This window comes from Callithrix jacchus, chromosome 17 (assembly GCF_049354715.1).
Source record: "Callithrix jacchus isolate 240 chromosome 17, calJac240_pri, whole genome shotgun sequence".
Classification (NCBI taxonomy): Eukaryota; Metazoa; Chordata; class Mammalia; order Primates; family Cebidae; genus Callithrix; species Callithrix jacchus.
Window position 1 is genome coordinate 6489311 of NC_133518.1, and position 16603 is coordinate 6505913.

Genomic DNA, 16603 nt, shown 5'->3' on the forward strand with positions numbered 1-16603 from the left:
GCCACCTTTACACAGTCAGGGTACCACAGCCATTGAACATAGGTCACTGGGCAGGCAGTGCCTCTAATACTGGTAATGCTTGAGGTAATGTATTTGGTAAACAGGTGGGGGTAAGGTTTGCCGAGTTCTTTTACTTTTTTAAATCTTTCCTTAAGGACATGCCTGAGTTGGGTTAACAGTTTTATATGGTGTTTAGAATATAAGTTATTATAGTTGAGCTGTTATTTCAGTCTGATATAACTTACACAGGAGAGAATGCTTTTGTTACTTATATTAACATTGTTGCTTCTACTAATAGATTAGTGCAATGTGATGTTAGGTGTTCAGTAAAGTGAGTAGAATTGAAATACTTAAATATTGAGCTTGAACACTTTCTTAATTGGTGGCTGCTTTTAGGTCAACTATGGTAATGAAGTTTTTTACTCTCTTTAAAAGGTTATTTCCTAGGGAGAGAAGAGCTGTCCCTCTTTAACAGTTAAACTTAACCATTAGTCAACCTCCTATAACTGGTCCAGATATACCAAGAGGCAATATTCTTGTGCTTGAATAATCCCAGAGCCATGAGCCAGGCAACTAGGGATGACCCCTATAGCCCAACGCCTACTAAAATTGTTCAAGCTAGCCAAACCCAATCTTGCCCTGCCTGTCCTTTCCTATAGAACCCCCAGTAAAGGCAGTGGCCTAAATGTTCTTGCTCTTGTCTTCTGCCTGCTGACCACCTTAGTGTCTTTCCCATGAGGCCCTGTGTGGCATGCTGTGCATCTTGTTTCTTCAGCAACTCTGAATATTAAAAATCTCTTAATGGCATCAGACTCTCCATGTTATCCTTCAGTCATCTTTGTAAATTAAGACTTGGGCACAATGCATTGGAGATTTAACCACTATTTGATTAATTAGAAAAGGACTACCCAAAACATGAGTATTCCTATGTTTCCCTTTAAAAATTGCATTTAATATAGTTAGTTGTTGCTTTAGGAATAACTATATCTATGTTTAATGAAAAATGAAACAATCTATGTGTACTAATGGAAAACCTTAATGGAACTCAATCTGTATGATCTAATTGTAGAGTTTGTGACTCTTATTCAGAAGTAGACACAGATAATTTGGAGAATTTTTCCTCTCTTATGTGTGTCTGAAATTTAATTTTTTAAGGAAAAGCTGGAAGTAGAATAATCAGCCAGCTGATTATAAGAGCTAGTAAGCATTGCTTCACACAGAATATTTTTTTTTTTTTTTATTTGTAGCTTTAGGGTTTTTTTCCCACTAATGTTTTGTAGATTTTAATGTGTAAAAGTTTTAACTCCTTGGTTAAATTTGTTCCTTAGTATTTTATGTTTGGATGCAATTGTAAATGGGATTTTTTTTTAATTTCCTTTTTGGATAGTTCATTGTGTATATAGAAACACAACCCATTTTTGTATGTTGATTTTGTATCTTGTAACCTTACTGAATTTGTTTATTAGTTTTAGTAGTTTTTGATGGAGTTGTTGGGGTTTTCTATATGTAAGAGTATGTTATCTGCAAATGGATAATTGTACTTTTTTTGTTTCTGATTTGCATGTCTCATATGTCTTTTTATGGCCTACTTGCTCTGGCTGTGACTTCTGGGTATAATACTGAGAACTGATGTGAGTTGGCTTCCTTGTTTCGTTCCTGATCTTTGAGGAAAAATTTTCAACTTTTTAACATTGAGTATGTTAGTCTATAAACTTATGGTCTATGGCCTTCATTGTGTAGAGATACATTCCTTCTGTGTTTCATTTGTGGAGAGATTTTTTTTTTTTTAATTATGAGGATGTTGAATTACATGGAATGCTTTTTCTGTACTATTAAGATAGTTATATTTTTATCCCACATTCTGTTAAATTGACGTATCAAATTGTACATATTGAACTATATTTGTATCTCAGAGATCACAGTATATAATTTTTTTAACATGCTGTCAAATTAGGTTTGCTAGTATTTTGTTGTGGATTTTTGCATCTTTGTTTACCAGGAATTTTGGCCTGTAATTTTCTTTGCTTGTAGTGTACTTGTCTGCCTTTGGTAGCAGGGTAATGCTGACCTTATAAAATTAGTTTGTAAATGTTCCCTCTCATTCAATTTCTTTTTGAAGCTTGTGAGAAAGATTAACAATTTTTCTACTGTAAATGTTAGTTAGAGTTTGCCAGCGTATCCATCAGGTCCTGGACTCTTTCTTTGTTAGGAGTTTTTGATTACTGATTTCATCTCGTTACTCTTTATTTGTCTCCTCTTAGTTTCATTTTTTTTATGGTTTAATATTGTTGGATGTATGTTTCTGGGAATTTATCCATTTCTTTTAGGTTATCCAATTTGTGCATAATTGTTCATAGTCTCTTATGATCCTTTGTTTTTCTTTGTTACCAGTTATAATGTCTTATAATTATACTTATCTGAGAGTCATCTCTCCTTTTTTCTGTCATATAACTGAAGATTTGTCAGTGTTATCTTTCCAAAATCAAATCTTAGTTTTGTTGATCTTTCTGTTGTCATTCTAGACTCTATTTCATTTTTTTCTGCTCCATTCTTTCTTATTTTCTTCTGCTGACTTTGTATTTAGTTGCTCTTTTCTAGTTATTTGAGGTATAATATTAGATTGTTCATTTGAAATATTTCTCTTTTTTTAAATGTAGGCACTTGTCGCTATAAACTTCCCTTTTAGAACTGCTTTTACACCATCTCATAAGGGTCATATGTCGTTTTTCCATTTTCACTTGTGTCAAGATACTTTTTCACTTTCTTTTTTGATTCCTTCTCTGACTCAGTATTCAGGAATATGTTGTTTAATTTCTACGTATTTGTAAATTTGGGATTTTTCTCCTGTTATTTATTTCTAATTTAATACCATTGTGAGTGGAAAGGATGTTTAATATTATTTCAGTCTTCTTAAATTTGTTAAGGCTTATTTTGTAGTCTAACATAGGATCTATGCTAGAAATTGTTTTATGTTCATTTTTAAAGAGTATATATTCTGTTGCAGTTCATTGAAATGTTAGGTTTATATTTGATAGGTTCATTTGGTCTATAGTGTTGTTAAAGTTGGCTGGGTCCTTACGGTTTTCTGTCTGGATGACCTGTATATTGTTGAAAGTGAGATGTGGAAATCCTCTACCATTACTATATTGCCGTCTGTCTCCCTTCAAATCTGGTAATATTTGCCTCATGTACTTAGGTGCTTCAATGTTGGCTGCATATACATTATAATAGTTATATCCACTTGATGAATTGAAACCTTTGTAATTATATAATGACCTCTCTTGTGACAATTTTTGACTTAAAGTCGATTTTTTTTGTTTCTTGTTGTTTTTAATTGTACTTTAGGTTCTGGGGTACATGTGCAGATCATGCAGGATTGTTGTGTAGGTACACACATGGCAACATGGTTTGCTGCCTCCATCTCCCCGTCACCCACATCTGGCATTTCTCCCCATTTTATCCCTCCCTGATTTCTTTAACACCCTGCTGTCCTTCCTTGCCCCCCACAACAGACCCCAGTGTGTGATGCTCCTCTCCCTGTGTCTATGTGTTCTCATTGTTTAACACCTGCCTATGAGTGAGAATATGCAGTGTGTGATTTTCTGTTCTTCTGTCAGTTTGCTGAGAAGGATGGTTACCAAATTCATCCATGTTCCCACAAAGGAAACGAACTCATCATTTTTTATGGCTGCATAGTATTCCACGGTGTACATGTGCCACATTTTCCTTGTCCAGTCTATCGTAGATGGGCATTTGGGTTGGCTCCAAGTCTTTGCTATTGTAAACAGTGCCACTATTAACATATGTGTACATGTGTCTTTATAATAGAATGATTTATAATCCTTTGGGTATATACCCAGTAATGGGATTGCTGGGTCAAATGGAATTTCTATTTCTAGGTCCTTCAGGAATCGCCACACTGTCTTCCACAATGGCTGAACTAGTTTACACTCTCACCAACAGTGTAAAAGTGTTTCTATTTCTCCACATCCTCTCCAACATCTGTTGTCTCCATATTTTTTAATGATCACCATTCTAACTGGCATGAGGTGGTATCTCAGTATGGTTTTGATTTGCATTTCTCTAATAATCAGTGATGATGAGCATTTTTTAATATGTTTGTTGGCCTCATATATGTCTTCTTTTGAAAAACGTCTGTTCATATCCTTCTCCTACTTTTGGATGGGTTTGTTTTTTTTCTTGTAAATCTGTTTTAGTTCTTTGTAGATTTTGAATATTAGCTCTTTGTCAGATGGGTAGATTGCAAAAAATTTTTCCCATTCTGTTGGTTGTGGGTTCGCTCTAATCATTGTTTCTTTTGCTGTACAGAAACTCGGGAGTTTGCTTAGGTCCCGTTTGTCTATTTTGGCTTTTGTTGCCAATGCTTTTGATGTTTTGGTCATGAAGTCCTTGCCTATGCCTATGTTCTAAGTGGTTTTGCCTTGGTTTTCTTCTAGGGTTTTTATGGTGTTAGGTATTATGTTTAAGGCTTTAATCCATCTGGAGTTGATTTTAGTGTAAGGTGTTAGGAAGGCGTCCAGTTTCTGTTTTCTGCAAATTGTTAGGCAGTTTTTCCAACACCATTTATTAAACAGGGAATCCTTTCCCCATTGGTTGTTTTTGTCAGATTGTTAAAGATCAGATGGTTGTAGATGTGTGAGGTTGCCCCCAAGACCTCTGTTCTGTAATTTTGTTTGATATGTGTATAGACACCTATGCTCTTCTTTGATTACGTTTTTAATGGAAAATCTTATTCTGTACTTTCGTATTTAGCCTATATGTTTCCTTATAGCTAATGTGAGTTTCTTGTAGGGAGCATAGAGTTAGATCTTTTTGAACATTTATTAAGATTGCAGTGTTTTCTCTTTCTCCAAACACAGTAAGTTTGGACTCACGGGACTTCACTGTGCTAACCAGGATGGACTCAGTCTCCTAGCCTCATAATCTGCCCATCTCAGCCTCCCAATGTGCTAGGATTAGAGGCCTGAGCGACCTCCCCAGCCAAGAAGTAACTATTATTATACCAAGGCTATCTGAAAATATCTCAATTTTAGACACTTTTAATTAACAGCTTGACATGGCACTGAATTTTAGACTTATTACCATTTTCTCTCCGAAGTTTGAAGGTATGATATCTAACTTCCAGTACTGCTGTGAAAAGTCTGGGCACATGACTATGTTTACCAATCCTTGTAATTTGATTTTTTTTAGTTTTGCATCCTTCAAAAGAGCTCTCTGTCTCTGGTATTCTGAAATGTCCTCACGATGTTCTTTGATGTGGATCTAATTTCAACCACTGACCTAGGTACTAAGTGAACTGTTTCAAACTGGAAACTTATGCCGTGGCACATTTTCTTGAGTTAATTATCTCATGTATATCCTCTCATTTTCCATTTTCTTTTTCTTAAACTTCTAATGTTTGAATAATGAGTTATCATCCTCTTTGATTTGACCTGAAGTTTTCTTATCTTATTTCCTAATTTCTTTCACTTAATCATTTCACCCTGATTCCCTAGAAAATTTCTAAACTTTATATTATAATCCTTTTATTTATATATCAAAAACTGTTGAGCAATTCTTATATATCAGGCACTGTAAAATATTTGTTTCCCATAAAAGACAATTCCTTGCATATATCTACTATATTTGGTTTTGGTTTTCTCAATCTTTCCACTAATTTGATTTTTATTTTCTCTTCTTTAATCTGTACCCACTTGCTAGGCCCATACTTATTCTAAGTTTCCTTCCACTGATGCATTGAATAATTTATGACTCTGTTACTTCGGCACTACTTGTCCTCTTATATTAGCCTCCTCTTTCAACATGCTTTGGGTTTCCTATCAGGTGGTACCCCACTTCATTCTTTGAGACGTCTTTCCTAATTTTCACTGGGTCTGAATCAGAACTTTATCAGTAATTTTTCAGCCCTTTTTGACTTCACTTTCCTTATGGTTAATTTCACACTGAAGTTCATTATTGTTACCTTTTTTGTATGGTTGCCATCAAGAGGCAAGCTTTTCTTTGTTATTAACAAAAGCCAGTAATTAGCAACCATTTAACTTATATGTTTTGAAGGAAAGAAACAATTTTACATGATAATTTTTCTGATATTTGGTAAATCAAGGAGACTTTTTAGAGCCCTTTCAATTCTTAAGGTGATTCTTAGCCTTGAGATTTCTGCTCTAGATTTCTACCCACTGGCTCATGGATCTGATCATTTGAGTTCTGTGATTGAAGCATCACTTTCTAATCTGGCCACTTCTGCAGAGTCAGAAACTGGCATCAAATAACATATATGCTTCCAGATTCATGCAAGTATTTCATTACGTAAATTTTTACAACTTCCTTTGTAGGAGCAAATCATTGCACACTACATTTTATTTTCTACCTATTCAAATATGTTTCAAATTATTCATTTATTCATGTATTCCAGTTATTCATTAAGTAGGGGTGTGTGTGTGTGTGTGATGTTAAATGAGTGAAAAATAATGCATACAAAGATTAGCCTTAAAATGTTGTTTTATACTATTATACATCTGAAATGAGCTGTACAGGCAGTTTCAGGAAAGGACTACATAGCTCAAAGAAGGGAGGAGTAGGGCATGATTGCTGTCTCATTTTAATGTCTCTCTGGGCCTGGTAATTAAAAGCACTTTACATTCTTCAGATAAGTGTTTTTTTTTTCCTTTTCTCAGAGTTTATTTAAGAGAAGGCTACAATTGTTGAGACTGCTTTTCTATAAGACTTGTGAAATGTGGGAGGAGAGGACTACTGTTTCTTTGTAATGTAATTTTATAAACTATTGGATCTTTTAAACAGTGTGATAAGCAACCTCAATAAATATAAAGGTAATGTAACTGAAATATAAGGAATATTATAACACATACAAAGAAAAAGATATAATTGTTGTTTTTCTTATTACAGATTCCTAACCTGAAAATCTGAAATCCATAGTGCTCCAAAATCTGAAACCTTTTGAGCAACAACATGACACCACGTGTAAGAAATTCCACTTGTGAGTACTTAACACAAACTTTGTTTCATGAGCAAAATTACTTACAATAGTTTGTAGAATTAACTTCAGGCTGTATATATAAGGTATATATAAAGCATAACAGAATTTTACATTTAGTTTGGGGTTCCATTCCCAAGATAGCTCATGTATATGTAAATATTCCCAAATCTGAAAAAATCAGAAATCCAAAACACTTCTTGGCCCAAGCGTTTTGGATAAGGATACTCAACCTGTCAGTTGAAAATAAAATATTTTTCTTTGATAGTTTTACATGCCACAAATTTTTCTGACTCCAAACAAGCCCATGTAACTATTGCTTCACAGATGTGTGATTTGAAGCTTAGCAGAAAACCTGTCTCCCACTTTTTCCATATTGTTTTCTAGGTATAATGCAGATAACTTGTAAAATAACATTCTAGGGTGTAATATATAAATCCTGCCTAAGCAAAAGCAAAAGGCGCAGGAAATAACAATAGGTATAACTTCTAACTGGCTAACTCATGCTTCTCTCCAAGGGAAAAGCCAAAAATGTGCCCCTGAGGTGGATGGCTGGTTAGTGAATTATGGGTAAGACTCTGTGGAAGACAAGAGCAACCTAAGACAGGCACAGCTGTAGGGCAGCGACCAATAGCTAAATTTATACAAAAAGCCAGCCTGCTCCCACGAAGGAATCGAGAAGCACTACAAGCAGATGCAGCAGCAGCGTCATTGACAGGAAAGTACGTTGCAGGGAGGCCAGCAAAGGCTAAATTCATACTGGGAGCAGATGTACTAGCAGTGTAATTGACAGACAATCAAGTTGCCTGTATGCCTCCCAGGTGGATGGCTGGTTAGCCAATGACAGATAAGACTCTGAGGGATGAGAGCAACCTAAGACAGGCACAACCACGGGGATGCCAGCCAAGGCTAAATTCATACCGGGAGCAGATGAACCAGCAGCGTACTTGACAGGCAGACAAGTTGCCTGTGTGCCCCCCAGGTGGATGGCTGGTTAGCCAATGACGGGTAAGACTCTGAGAGATTAGAGCAACCTAAGACAGGCACAGCCACGGGGAGGCCAGCAAAGGCTAAATTCATTCTGGGAGCAGATGCACCAGCTGCGTACTTGACAGGCAGACAAGTAAGTTGCCTGTGTGCCCCCCAGGTGGATGGCTGGGTAGCCAATGACGGGTAAGACTCTCTGAGAGATGAGAGCAACCTAAGACAGACACAGCCGCAGGGAGGCCAGCAAAGGCTAAATTCATACCGGGAGCAGATGCACCAGCAGCGTACTTGACAGGCAGACAAGTTGCCTGTGTGTTCCCCAGGTGGATGGCTGGTTAGCCAATGACGGGTAAGACTCTGAGAGATTAGAGCAACCTAAGACAGGCACAGCCACGGGGATGCCAGCCACGGCTAAATTCATTCTGGGAGCAGATGCACCAGCAGCGTACTTGACAGGCAGACAAGTAAGTTGCCTGTGTGCCCCCCAGGTGGATGGCTGGTTAGCCAATGACGGGTAAGACTCTCTGAAGGACGAGAGCAACCTAAGACAGGCACAGCCACAGGGATGCCAGCCAAGGCGAAATTGATACCAAGAGGAGATGCACCAGCAGCGTACTTGACAGGCAGACAAGTAAGTTGCCTGTGTGCCCCCCAGGTGGATGGCTGGTTAGCCAATGATGGGTAAGACTCTGAGAGATTAGAGCAACCTAAGACAGGCACAGCCACGGGGATGCCAGCCAAGGCTAAATTCATACCAGGAGCAGATGCACCAGCAGCGTACTTGACAGGCAGAAAAGTTCCCTGTGTGCCCCCCAGGTGGATGGCTGGTTACCAATGACGGGTAAGACTCTCTGAAGGACGAGAGCAACCTAAGACAGGCACAGCCGCGGGGAGGCCAGCAAAGGCTAAATTCATTCTGGGAGCAGATGCACCAGCAGCGCACTTGACAGGCAGACAAGTAATTTGCCTGTGTGCCCCCCAGGTGGATGGCTGGTTAGCCAATGACGGGTAAGACTCTCTGAGAGATTAGAGCAACGTAAGACAGGCACAGCCGCAGGGAGGCCAGCAAAGGCTAAATTCATACCGGGAGCAGATGCACCAGCAGTGTACTTGACAGGCAGACAAGCTGCCTGTGTGCCCCCCCTGGTGGATGGCTGGTTAGCCAATGACGGGTAAGACTCTCTGAAGGACGAGAGCAACCTAAGACAGGCACAGCCGCGGGGAGGCCAGCAAAGGCTAAATTCATTCTGGGAGCAGATGCACCAGCAGCGTACTTGACAGGCAGACAAGTTGCCTGTGTGTTCCCCAGGTGGATGGCTGGTTAGCCAATGACGGGTAAGACTCTGAGAGATTAGAGCAACCTAAGACAGGCACAGCCACGGGGATGCCAGCCAAGGCTAAATTCATTCTGGGAGCAGATGCACCAGCAGCGTACTTGACAGGCAGACAAGTAAGTTGCCTGTGTGCCCCCCAGGTGGATGGCTGGTTAGCCAATGACGGGTAAGACTCTCTGAGAGATTAGAGCAACCTAAGACAGGCACAGCCACGGGGATGCCAGCCAAGGCTAAATTCATTCTGGGAGCAGATGCACCAGCAGCGTACTTGACAGGCAGACAAGTAAGTTGCCTGTGTGCCCCCCAGGTGGATGGCTGGTTAGCCAATGACGGGTAAGACTCTCTGAGAGATTAGAGCAACCTAAGACAGGCACAGCTGCAGGGAGGCCAGCAAAGGCTAAATTCATACCGGGAGCAGATGCACCAGCAACGTACTTGACAGGCAGACAAGTTGCCTGTGTGTTCCCCAGGTGGATGGCTGGTTAGCCAATGACGGGTAAGACTCTGAGAGATTAGAGCAACCTAAGACAGGCACAGCCACGGGGATGCCAGCCAAGGCTAAATTCATTCTGGGAGCAGATGCACCAGCAGCGTACTTGACAGGCAGAAAAGTTCCCTGTGTGCCCCCCAGGTGGATGGCTGGTTACCAATGACAGGTAAGACTCTCTGAAGGACGAGAGCAACCTAAGACAGGCACAGCCGCGGGGAGGCCAGCAAAGGCTAAATTCATTCTGGGAGCAGATGCACCAGCAGTGTACTTGACAGGCAGACAAGTAAGTTGCCTGTGTGCCCCCAGGTGGATGGCTGGTTAGCCAATGACGGGTAAGACTCTCTGAGAGATTAGAGCAACCTAAGACAGGCACAGCCGCAGGGAGGCCAGCAAAGGCTAAATTCATACCGGGAGCAGATGCACCAGCAGCATACTTGACAGGCAGACAAGCTGCCTGTGTGCCCCCCCGGTGGATGGCTGGTTAGCCAATGACGGGTAAGACTCTCTGAAGGACGAGAGCAACCTAAGACAGGCACAGCCGCGGGGAGGCCAGCAAAGGCTAAATTCATTCTGGGAGCAGATGCACCAGCAGCGTACTTGACAGGCAGACAAGCTGCCTGTGTGCCCCCCAGGTGGATGGCTGGTTAGCCAATGACGGGTAAGACTCTGTGAAGGACTAGAGCAACCTAAGACAGGCACAGCCGCGGGGAGGCCAGCAAAGGCGAAATTGATACCGAGAGGAGATGCACCAGCAGCATACTTGACAAGCAGACAAGTTGCCTGTGTGTCCCCCAGGTGGATGGCTGGTTAGCTAATGACGGGTAAGACTCTCTGAAGGACGGAAGCAACCTAAGACAGGCACAGCCCTTGGGAGGCCAGCAAAGGGTAAAGTCATATCAAAAGCCATTCTGCTCCTAAGAAGTACAGGAGCAGCGATAGGAGCAGATACACATGCAAGGTAATTCCCAGGCAAGGATGTTGCCAATGAGGAGACTTGGACTCTGCATTCTGTGCATAAAACAGATGTAAAAGCTTTCTGATAATAGTATCTAGATTTTAAAGGGAAGCTTCTAAAGGGGCAAAATGTGGAAGAAAATGAAAATTAAATGCAATAGTAGATAGTTTCTATAGTATGTATGTATGTGGTAGTTAAATAAAAGTACAAATAAAGCAGAATGGGAACCCCTCTCTTTACATAGATAAGCTCACCAGAGCACATCTTTGGGTCTGTAACCAGCACATTTCTGCATTTCCTTATTTTCTGATTTTCCTGGATCACCTCCCCCCACCTTTTTACCCCTTACCTCAACTGCAAGTTTATGGAGTCAAATGATCAGGATGCTTAATTTTGTAAAACCTGATTGTCATCTGAAACCGACTTCCTGCCTCAACTTCCAGCCTCAAACAGCATATAAGTTGGACTGCCTCCTTTGTTAGGCTTCCTGACCATTTTAGGTGTGAGCCTGCTGCCATCCTGGGTGCATCTGTAATAAAGTTCTCTTCTGTCTCAAAAGGAAAGAAAAAGATTGGTTAACTTTCATATACCGAACACATTTAGATTCAACAGTTTTCATTTTGTCGTATTAGTTTTATCTATGTCTGCCTCTAGCCATCTTTTCGACTGAACCATTTAAAAATAACTCGTAGTTGCAATAAAATTTTATTTTCAAACACTTCAGGATGTATATTCTAAGAATGTCAACATAGGTTTTGAAGGAAATCAAGACCAAATGTGTTTCACTTAGTGATATAGGTAGGCTGTATTAGACCCCTCCTACCATATAATACCTTCCATGTTCTTATTTGATATTTATTGCTTGGAACATTCCAACATATAAACTAGATTCATGCAAATAAAAACACTCTGAGTATTAAAGAGGCCTACTGAGGTTTTATGGATAGGAAGAGAGCTTAGAAAGAGGATGAATGAAAACAGAACAGTGGAGCAGCGATTGTATTTGCATAGGGGAAATTTAATGATTGGATCAAGTGGTCCTTAGTATGTTTTAACATAACTGATCATAGGGCCTTGGAAATTGGGAAGTAGGCCAAGGTTATGTTCTCAGGTGGACTTTATGAGCCACTTCCTTTGTTTCTTAAAGCATCCACATCTGCCACTGAAAAACAGTATTTCGCATTGTATATACATAACATGATGGTGCTATTATTTTACTAATAACCTAGTAAACACAGACATATAATTATGAGATCATGGTAGATATGGGATTTGGGCGAGCATACGAAGTATATGTCCAAGTAGAAGGGATTTCAAAATCGCTCTTACTGGGTTACGATTGTGTTGTTAAAGTGCTTTGCAACTTGAAAGAGTTATTGAGAATAAAGTTTGTTATGAGAGATCACTGCAGCTCATGGTTGTTAATGTTGTGACCGTGGAGAACATGGCCTTTTGGGAATGGGCGTCCAGGGACCAATGTATGATGTATATGTTTGAAATAGGGGAAAAATCCAAAAAGTATTTAGAGTTGCAGGACAGACTTTTAGTTTTAATATGTTTAGTGTATTCAAGTTTGGAATTTGTTTTATGTTTGTTAGAGATGGGCTCTCATTCTATTGCCCAGGCTGGAGCGCAGTGGTGTAGTCATAGCTCACTACATCCTTGAACTGTTGGGCTGAAGCAATCCTCTCACCTCAGCCTCTTGAGTAGCTGGGACTACATGCATGAGCCACTGCACCTGGCTAATTAAAAATTCATTATAGTGACAGGTCTCACTGGATTACCCAGGCTGGTCTCAAAATCTTGTGCTCAAACAATTCTCCCACTCGGCTTCCAGCATGGCTGGGATGAGAGGCATGGGCCAGACACCTGGCTGTCTTTTATTTGCTGTTCATTCTATATAGTCTAGGTGTTTGGGGAATAAAAATGTGAATCATCTTAACCTTACAGTTCAGGACTTGGACTCTGTGACGGATTTAATAGTGTCCCCCACCCACCCCAAAAAAACATTCCTATGTCCACCACACTAAGTAAATATTAGAATGTGACTTTATTTGTAAGGAGGGTCCTTATAGATATAAGTAGTTAGGTGAAGATTGTCATACGAGATTAGGATGGGCTCTTACAGGAAGAGAAGAGGACCCACAGATTCATGGAGGTATAGAGAGAATACCACGTGAAGACATTGGCAGGGATTGGAGTGATGTGCCTATAAGCCAAGAAACACCAAGGATTAGTGGCAACCACTGGATATATATAGAAAGAGACATGGAACAGATTCTCTCTCAGAACCTCCAGAGGAAACAAACATGCTAGAAGTTTGATTTTCGGAGTTTAAGAGAATAAATTTTTATTGTTTTAAGTTACCTACTTTTTGATCATACATATTTTTTACTTTTAAAAAAATTTTAAAAAATTTTTACAAAATTATGGGGTACATGTGAAATTTTATTACATGTATGTAATGTATAAGTCATTCAAGGATATATAGGGTGCCCATCACCCAAGGACAATACATTTTTGTTAACTGTAGTCGCCCTATTCTGCTATCAAGCATTAAATTTATTCCTTCTTTTAACTATGTTTGTACACCGTAACCCACTTATCTTCCCCCTTTCTCTCATGTACCTGTCCCAATATCTGTTATCTCTTTCCACTCTCTACCTCCCCCCACGTGATGAAATGTTTTAGCTCCGACTTGTGAGAACCTGTGATACTTGTATTTTTTCTTTTTTTCTTGAGATGGAGTCTTGCTCTGTTGCCAGGCTAGAGCACAGTGGCTCAGTCTTGGCTCACTGCAGCCTCTCCCTCCTGGGTTCAAGCAATTCTTCTGCCTGAGTAGCTGGGACTACAGGTGCGTGCCAAACGCCCAGATAATTTTTGTATTTTTAGTAGAGATGGTGCTTCACCATGTTGGCCAAGATGGTCTCAATCTCTTGACCTCGTGATCCAACCGCCTTGGCCTCTCAAAGTGCTGGAATTACAGGCACGAGCCACTGCGCCTGGCCAATAATTGTATTGTTGTGCCTAGCTTATTTTAAGATAACATCTTCAGTTCCACCCATGTTGTTCTAAATGACAAGATCTTGTTATTTTTTATGGTTGAATAGTATTCCATTGTGTATATACACAACTTTTTATTCACTTATTGGTGGACACTTAGGTTGATTCTGTTATCTTTGCTAGTTTGAATAGTGCTGTAGTAAACGTGAGTATAGATTTTTATTTGATATAAATTTTCTTTGGGTTAGATACTCAGTGGCATTGCTAGATCAAATGGTAACTCTATTTTTAGATTAGATAGAATGCTCAATAAAAGAAATTTGGTCCATTTGGGATAAAGTCCAGTTTAAATCCTGTTTCTGTGTTTATTTTATATATGTACATGATCAGTCTAATGCTGCGAGTGGGGTGTTAAAGTTCCCCACCATTATTTTATTTTACTTATTTAGAGCTAGCAATATTCACTTCATAAATCTGTGTACTTCAGTGTGGAATATATATATATATATATACATATATATATATACATATATACATATAATATCTTCTTTCTGATTTCATTCCTTTATTATTGTATAATGAGTTTCTTTGTCTTTTTGCCAACAATCCCATTATTGGATATATACCCAAAGGATTGTAAATTGTTCTGTTATAAAGGCACATGCTCATGTATGTTCACAATAGCAAAGATCTGGAACCAACCCAAATGCTCATCAAGCATAGAATGGATGAAAAAAATGTCACATATATACACCACAGAGTACTATGCAGCCATGCAAAAGGATGAGCTTATTTCCTTCGCCAGAACATGGATGAATCTGGAAACCATCATTCTCAGCAAACTGACACAAGAACAGGAAACCAAACATCACATGTTCTCACTCTTAAGTGGTTGTTGAGCAATGAGAACACATGATACAGGGAGGGGAACATCACACACTGGGGTCTGTTGGGGGTGGAGGGATAGGGGAGGGATAATATTGGGAGAATACCTAATGTAGGTGACTGGTGGATAGAGGCAGCAAACCACCATGTGTGTGCATACCAATGTGCTTGTGCACATGAGCAGGTGAACCAGAGTGAGTGTGACTGCTCCATCCCAGGCCAGAGGGCTCCCTGCAGCTTTCAGGCCCCTCACTGCTCTCTAGGCCATAGACTCAGAGGGAAAGCCCGTGTGTGTTGCAGTAATCCAGGCCTGGGCCGCAGGTAGGGAAGAGGCCCAGGCTGGCAGATAGGAGGCATGGTTGCCCATGGGGCAGAATAACCACAGACAAGCCCTGCCTGTCCCTGCCCCTCAGGCCTTTGTGAATGATGGGGACGGGCCGGGGACAGGAGGCCCAGGTGGGGCAGGAGGCAAGCCTGGCAAACCTTGTAAGGGTGGAGGTCACAGCAGAGCAGGAGACCTACGATGGGGCAGGCTGGGCCCTGCAGGGGGGCAAAGAAGCTGGGCTGGGCTTGGGGACACCAGGCATCAGACTCGGCCAGTGAGCACACTCTTCCTCCAAGCGTCCTTCTGACATCCAGCAGCACTTTGGGGTCAAGGACCGAGGCACTGGCTTGCTGCAGTCAGGTGATGCCCACCCCCACCTTCCCCCACCCACGTGTTGTCATCGTGAATCCTGTCCTGTTGGCTGTCCTCTGCCCCCCTGCCCTGCCCTGGTCTTTCTTCACTGGTGCTGACTCCTGGAAAGAGTGGACTTTGCCCCCCAATCCCACTGTTGTTGCCTGCCAATGACAATGTATCTCTGAGCCTCTGCTTCTTGTCTAACGAAATGGATAATACCTGCACCGAGGGCAGATATGGGGGTGCAGATCAAGGGCCAAGGTTGCAGAGGTGACCCTTCCTCTGGGTCCTGGGGCCTCATCGGGACCCAGTGATCTGGGATCCATCCTGCGGCTGGTGTAGGGAGCTTCTTAAGTCATGTTGGGCAATGCCAACAGAGCCATGGTGACCCCGTTTTTATCTCCTGCCCTCCCCCACATTCCTTCCATTACCATCCACCCTGGAAATCACCTCTTAGGTGATGAGCAGGAAACTCCACCTGGTCAGCCTGAGAGCAGTTCCCAAGCCCAGGGCAGGCACCTGAGAATTGGCCCTGGACTGGCCATGGGCCTGAGGTTCCCTGCCACCCTCTTCTGTAGGGCCCAGGCTTCTGATGGGCTGCCGGAGTAGGGCCTGATACGCTAGCCTGCTGGAAGCTGGTCTGGGACAGTGTAGGAGGCCAGGCAGCCTCCCAGGCCCTCCCTCCAGGAATGTGCCTCCCTGTCCTTGCCCCCACTGAGGCATGGTCCCTCGGGAACTGGGCTCCTGGCTCCCAGGCCTCATTGGCTTTGCCCTCAGAAGCACCCCTCAGGCCAGGCAGAGACTCTGGCCAGTCCTACAATCCAGGGCTAGGGCAAGAGGCCGGTCCTGACTCTGTCCTGGGGGGATGCTGTGTGGCACTAGCTTGGGCCCTGCCTTTTCTGAGCCCTTGGCCCTGGAGTCCATCTGGCTTGGAGGCCCAGTCAGATGTAGGATAATGTCCCTGTGGTCTGTACTCCAGTCAGTGAATGCTTCCCCTCCTGGGAGGGAAGGGTGGAGTGAACTGGCTCTGCCCAGGAACCTGCCTGACCTAAGTGGCATTTCAGTATGCACAATGCCTCCTGAGCTCAGAGTGCCACAGCCACTCACCACCTTCTAGCTGTCCCCATAGCCCAGATAGGGACTTCAAAGCTCAGAGAGAGGGGATGCAATGGTTCCAGGGCTCATGTGAGACTGGACTGTGCTAGGATGGGGCAAGGCTGTGTGGTCCAGTGTTCCCTGTGGGTGTCCAAGTCCCTGC

General features: G+C 41.8%; 1 long non-coding RNA gene across 2 annotated transcripts in view; it reads left to right on the top strand.

Moving 5' to 3' along the window:
• The window catches only part of LOC128930938 (uncharacterized), a 37534-nt gene extending 24454 nt beyond the window's left edge, over nucleotides 1-13080 (top strand). Inside the window, exons 4-5 of one of the 2 annotated variants that reach the window (XR_013528362.1) lie at nucleotides 6925-7015; nucleotides 7531-13080. This is a non-coding gene — a long non-coding RNA (uncharacterized LOC128930938). Of the gene's footprint in view, nucleotides 1-6924 lie in introns of both variants that reach the window. The other variant, XR_013528361.1, reaches the window with a different exon arrangement.
• Nucleotides 13081-16603: the final 3523 nt, after the last annotated feature.